This window comes from Pygoscelis adeliae, unplaced genomic scaffold, assembly GCF_000699105.1.
Source record: "Pygoscelis adeliae isolate BGI_AS28 unplaced genomic scaffold, ASM69910v1 Scaffold186, whole genome shotgun sequence".
Classification (NCBI taxonomy): domain Eukaryota; kingdom Metazoa; phylum Chordata; class Aves; order Sphenisciformes; family Spheniscidae; genus Pygoscelis; species Pygoscelis adeliae.
The window spans coordinates 5,216,807-5,223,893 of record NW_008825071.1 but is presented as its reverse complement, the minus strand read 5'-3'; positions in this window follow the sequence as shown (position 1 = coordinate 5,223,893).

The window sequence follows — 7,087 nt, the reverse complement described above, 5'->3', positions numbered from 1 at the left end:
CTGCCTCTGCCATTCAGTTTCTCCATCTCTTTCTTTAATGCCAACCACAGAGTAAGGAAGGAGTGTAACGGAGAGAGATTTGGAAGTTCCTACAAACCAAAGCCTTTTGCTAAATCTGTCTCCGCATTCCCAACTTCTATGAGTACATGGTGAGACCAACACGAGGACGAAGACGCATCTAGAAAGCACAAAGTTACTTCACAGCCTTTGAGTCAGCTTTTCAAACTTTTCTTTCTCTTTGTGTGAAAGAGTTCAATGAACCTAAAAGAGCATTTCTTATTAGAAATTTTAAGAAGTGCTTAAAAAAACCACAGTGGTGTAAGGACAGGAATCAGAACTCTGCATAATGGATACAAGAATATTTTAACACTGGAGCTGGTGACATAGACTTACTTTTTATTCCACAACTTGCCTTTGCTTTCTTCCCTTATGATCTCCTTTGTGTCGTACATATTCATGGTACTCTTCCAGTGGTGAGGTTGCACAGCAGCAGTACAGACAGCAGCCCTTGCCTGCAACAGAAAGTGAGCTTTTACTTACGCCATCAATATTCTATGCCACTTTAAGATGCCAAGTTGTTTGGTTGTGCGTTTGTGTTGTGGGTTTTTTTTTTAAGGGATATGTGTTTTAGAAAACATGCTTGCTTGCTCAAAATGCTAAGCAACTTCATAGTGTCTCACAGGGAGGAAACATAACTAATAGTCATCTTTTAAAAAGTGACAACTGGCACATGAGTAGCAAAAGTGCCTCATGCAGTATAATTGCTGGTATTTCAAAAGATGACTGTGTAAGCATGGATGTCTATAAGGCACCCCGCTGTCTGCATGCTATTTGAAAGTTGCCATGGTTTTGTGTGATTTTTTTGTTTTGTTTTAGCTTTTATCTTCTCTGTAAAAGCAAGAGTTTGACTGTAAAGCAGAGCTTGGCAGGCAATTTAGCTTGCCAGTGACAAAACTGTAGTCTCTTATAGCGTCTGATATCAGAAGAGAGCAAAGAAAACATGGAGATAAATTCTGAGAATTATAAAAAAACCAATTCTAAAATCCTGTGGCTCTGTGAAGACACAGCTATGCAAGAGAAGCAGACAATTAATTTCTACTGAATCATTTTTTACTGAAATTTCCTCAAGCAATGTATCTAGATTATCCCTTGTCACCTCAAACACAGCTTGATAGCATGACGGGTTAACCCAGGTCAGAAGGAACCTAAGGAGATCATCCAGCCCAACCTCCCGCTAAAGCAGAGGCAGCTATGAACACGGGTGTTTTAAAAGACAAATCTCCCAGTTCTTTTTGTTTATGTCTTAAACACCACTTACAGCTAGAAAGCAGCCTCCTTCTCATCAAGCTTTTCAAAACAATTACATCTTAATTTTTTTCCCCCTTTTTTAAATACAAGGGTGTTTATTTAAAGATGACAGAATGTGAAGCTTTCCCATCATCCAGTACCCAGTGAAGGCGGCAGGGAAAGAAAAACCTCTTGGTAAATAGATACATTAGCACATACAAGAGGGGGCATGTGGTGACAATGGAAATGCCAACATCTGACTTGTACCAGTTAACTCCAGAGAAAACAGGTAAAAACTGCTATTGCCTTCAACAGACTTACGGTTTTATCATATGGAATTACAATGATGTAAGCCCAGACTAAGTGAGCTCATAATCAGTCTTTTAAGTCTAGTTGAAAGAGATATTGGAGAGAGGTAGTGTTGACCAGTAATTATAGTTTAACTGAGACAGTATTATGAAAAAGTAGCAGAAGAACTCAGAAAAAACATTTCTCCAACCCAAACCTCTCTCAAACCAAAATCTTTACTTGCAGGTCTGACTGTCTGACGTGCTGTTGTTCACATGTAGCAAACTTGACTTTAAGCCCAGGAAAGCTTAAGCGTTCCCAGGAAAGAGAGTGGCTCAACAACAGAGTAATAAAAAGCTAAGAAAGTCCACATTGTGTGCTGAGCTCTGAACCAAATGTCTACGTCAGGAGTGAGCTAGCACACAACATGATGAAGTAGGAAGTTGTTAGTGACAGACAAGCTCCAAATTGAATTGTTACTGGGGATTCTCAGGTGTCGATCAAATGAAAAAATAATTGCAGCAAAGGAAAATTTAAGAGAATGTCAGAAAAACCTATTCCTACGGTCTATTGGATGCAGAACAGTCCCCCTAGCGAAGAGCATTTGCCTCATCTTGAGTCACTTTTCCAAAGCTTTGTTAAATCAATTGTAAATACATCTCCCAAAAAAACAGAATTGCATTGGCAGGGGGAAAGCCATGGTGATCCAAAGGGTCTTTTCTATCTCTAATTACCATGACCTCAGCTGGACATGCCCAAAAACTTTGAGAGAGGAATGTGTGTTAACACTTACATGAGGACATGGGCCCCTGGGGAGATGAATGCGTAATTGGTCCGGCAAAGAGCCGGAGTTAGCTCATCTAACTCGTCGGGAATGAAAAGATATTGTACACAGAGCCAGTGTTGCACCAGTTGGGCAATTTCTTGTCTTTTCTTTTTTTTTTTTAATTACCATCAGCAGTCTCCCAGTGTAATCCAGGTGATCGATTTCAACTAGGTTTTCTATCCCAGTTAGCAATGAACCTCCCAGATTTCAAATATTTTTAAAGTTCAGACTAACGGTTTATTTCAGCAGTATTTTATAATAAAATTTTAAAAATTTGTGTCATTACCAGATAAGCAAAAGTTTGTTTGGGGAAGAAATTGCAGCATGTTTCAGATATTCTCTTCACTGAGTACGCCTGCCCTCCAAAAATCAATGACTGTAGTAATAATTCGGGCTGATTGAACTCCTATTGTTAGCACTACTTAAATCAAAAAGAAATTTTCAAGCGGCATTATGAATATTTATATGCTGTCTGCCGGAAAGTTTTTAGCTGCAAAAAAAAGCTTTTGGAAAAAATATTTGTTTTTGCTTAGTTTTCAAATAAAGAATTTTTTTAAAATATAAAATTATTACCAAAAGTTTTCAGCAACATGATATGTAAGTTTTTCATTTACAGCTTTCTAGTCAACAGGCACATAAAAATGTCATAAGAGATTAAAAGAACAAACTTCAAACCACATCCGTTAAACATTTCCTGAGAGGCAAAAGGAATTACTGAAATTTTTATTGTTTTATTTTTAATAAGAAGAAAGCATAACTGCTTGGTTTCAATAGCAAGTTCTGAGGACTTGTCACAACATTACTAAGTACTAAAGTGGTGATAGTTGACTGCAATTAGATTGAGCATTCCTACCTGAAGAGCTTTTATATAATCAATGTAAACCTACGTGGTTAAACCAAATCAAAGGATTAACATAAAAATCAGCACGGGAGCATCTAACCACATCAGACTGTAGGCATACTACATCACCGGATTTTAGTATCCGAGGCAAAGACCCGGGAATAATACCAAGATTGGAACTATTAAGAAAGGTGAGGCGGCGGCCCTCCCTGGCCTCAGCTTGGCACGGAGCAGCAACAGGACGCCCTCTAAGTCTGAAATCGGGGAAAGATCTCGTAGTTCTAAAGTCTTTCCCACCCCAAAGCCTGCCCACCACTATCAAGGTAGCATTCCGCCCTAAAACTTGCTGAGACTGAGAGGACTGGAAAAGCACATACCTGGGGACATAAGCCTCTGGCTCTTGGTATCAGCTTTGTCAGTGCTGAAGATAAATATCCGAAGAGAACAAAATTCACGGTTTGGGATTTTTCTGGTGTTAAAACAATAAGGGGAAAAAACTTCTGCTTGGTGCTCCACAGTGATATGACTTCTTTTTAGTCACTAACGACATTCAAATTGTCTTAAAAGCTATGATGGGGAAAGGCTACATTTGAAAGAAAGATGGGGGTATGAACTTCTACCCAATCTCTGAGGGAAGTGGAGATTTATCACCACCATCGTTACTTTGTTATTGTCTTGAGATTAGCCTTAACAACAAGAGCTATTTTTGAAACCAAAACATGAGTGAAAAATGCTTGGGTAGCGAGCCAAGGTTTCCAAGGGCACTGTTCCTTAGCTGGGTTTTTAAACGTTCTAGAAAACACTTCCAAAAATAATTGTTTTTTAATTTTTTTTTTTTTTTTTTTAAAGCAGCAATATATACTGTCAGCTGCAGTGCAACACTCCTCGATAAGGCTGAACACAGCTGGGGGGAGATGCACATTTGTAGACAAATGCAGGCAGGGCATCCCCAGCTCCAGCATCAGGAGCTGCACGCCTTTGGCGCCCTGCAGAGGAAACAGCCCTGCCAGAGGCACCTTGTTTCTGTACCTCAGGACACTCCTCACCCTCCAGGTGAGTGAAAGGGCTGCAGAGACCTAACCCAACCATGCTCTTTTAGGGTCACTAACTACTTAGCAGTGCCTCTAGTCCCAGATATGCAGCCCAAGTAGGAGTGCGATAGGTGGAATAAATTGCTCCTTTCCTCTTTTCCCTAAGAGACCCTTGACAACCCTGTGATCTGGAGTTTATGCTTTACATTGGCCAGCCTATACCCACTAAAAGCATGACTTTTTTAAGGTCACCATAGGTCTATATGCTGCAGAGACTTCGTGTGTACGCTCATATAGGTAGTGTATTCTAAAAATCACCATACACATGCATACGCTCCCTACAGACTGGGTTTCCATACAAGCAATGCTCTTATAAAATGTAGCTAGACTGTGTTTCTTAAAAACATCAAACTGATTAGACTGCACAGGATAGACGCATATCAACAAGGAATTTAAGTGGGTACCCCACCTTTAACTCAGTGAAAACATGCAGCTGAATGTGCATTTACACATCTTGCTAAACTGGGAACTGTAAGATTTGCAGGGAACTTCTACAAAATAAATCAGGAACTTATTGTTCCGTTTTCTCAATTGGGAATGCGTAGTTAGAGTTTGGAATGACAGTTTAATGAAGTTAAGATGAAATAAATGTTTTTCTGTACCATTATGAAAATTCTCATGGATTAAAAAAATACAATTGGCTTTTTTCTGAGATGGTTAAGGAAATAAGAGTTTTTCCTATCAGCAGAATGTGATTTTTAAGAGTGTCATTCCCCTATGCAGAGGAGATAGTGGGCATCTGCTCCCAAAAATTTAATATAGCTTTACTTCTGTCCTCAGTTAAGATAATTAAGTGCATATTGGATTAAAAGTGTTGTTCTATAGGGATCCTGCCAAGCCTACAAATGTCTTAATGTCTACAGTATTACCATGCAAGAACTGCCTTGACAGTTTGGCAATGAATTCCTAAAAAGGGATTATTTATTTTTTTCTTCCTCTCAAAACTGAATTCTTAAAAGAAACCCCTAAAATAAAAATACACACAACCCCCCCGGCATCTGCCCAACTTTATATTGGAAATAAATTATGAATTTGCACTTTGCAAGGCACAAATTGAATACATGTTTTGGAAGCTGGGGTTTTACGTGTTGCCCTTTGTGTGCCACTGGGCTCCTCTGCACCTGTTTCATACTGTACATATTTGGAATTTTTCTGTATTCTTTATCATTTCAAAGACAGGAACATAAACATCTCTGCTTTTCCTGAGATGACTGACTGTGTGTGTGTGTGTATGCATCACTGAAACTTCCTAGACTCAAATGCTGTTTTCTCTTGCCAGACACCCCTGTGGGTCTTCCTGAACAGCAGGCACTTTTTCAATAGCAACTTGGAGCTACTGAGAGAGAATAGAAGGTCATTTTCTAAGACAGGATGCCGAGAGGACAGGAATTGAATGGTGCTGGCTGGCCACGAGACGCCATGCAAATCAAGAATGCAGTGCAGTCCCCAGGGAAATAGTTCATGAGCCTGGAGTATATGATAAACCTGCAACTAAAGCCTTCTTAGGCAACTGCGATAACAATGTGTCACATTCCAGAGGAGTAAAAAACAAAGGTTAAAAAAGTCCTTGCAAAGCAGTGCTCGTTTAGACATCTGTGCTTTCAAGGAAACTAAGAGATTTGGCAAGTTATGTCACTTCTGGCTATTTTCGAAAAACAGAACAGTTTAGGGTTAGTCCCTCTCAAAACCCCTAAGTAAATGACAGCAGAAAGTAGTTGTAAGAACCTTTAACAGGTTAAAAAATTAAATATGCATGTGCACCCACAACGTATTGAAAATAAAGTAAATGCCACAATAAGGAGGCGGTAAACTGATATTTCCATAGTATATTACAAATAACTACTTATCTGAATGCAGCATTAACCACCAGCTAGGAAGATTAAAGCCGTCTCTTTAAATTGTCTTTCTTACCCTTTTCATTTAGGCATTGTACTACTTTCACAGTTAAGTAGTCACTTCATTGCTGCTCATAAATTGAGCATAAACAGTCCAAGATACTCATTCTTCTATTATTTGCCATTGTTCAGTGACTAGTCTGTGCAAACAAACAGATCATAAAATGACTGCAGCAAGTATTTGTTATTCACTATTAATTATTGATGCTGGTTGACGGGCCAAGTCCCACAGGCTGCAGGAGAGGCGGGGGAAGGAATGGGAGACAAAACAAAACACCCTTGACAAAGGTGACAGATAAAATTCTGCCATGCAGGTATGAAATATGTGATGCAGCATGAGATTTCACAGGAGAAGCATAACTCACTGTGTCCTTCTGAGAACCAAGGAAAGAAAGATCAAGAGTGCCCCAGAATTCAGAAAGCAACTACATTGCACTTTTGTGAATCAGATCAAGCTTACTATCTCACCTTGCTTTCAACCTTGAGGTTTGCTGCTTCTCTTTCAGATCTGAAGCACCCAAGACCTCATTTGCTTCTTTGTTCCAGATGTTCCTGCTAATAGCAGTACAAACACCACAGATCTTTGTGGTGTTGCTTTGTAAAAATTCTTTGATATCATCAAAGATCACTTCTCCCTAGCAGAGTATCACAGTGCACCTCCCAACACACTACTTTCAACAGCAGGATAAAGGCCTTTGTGCCAAGGCCTAAAGCCAGAGGTGATAAGCTGAATTGTAACAAAAAAATAAGCAGAGAATAAGAGCAGAAAAAATAATTTGGAAAAAAGCACCCAAATTATTCTATTCCAGGTAGGAAAGCTGTATACCAAAAAAGAAAGTGCCAGGAAGACTGCCAAGAC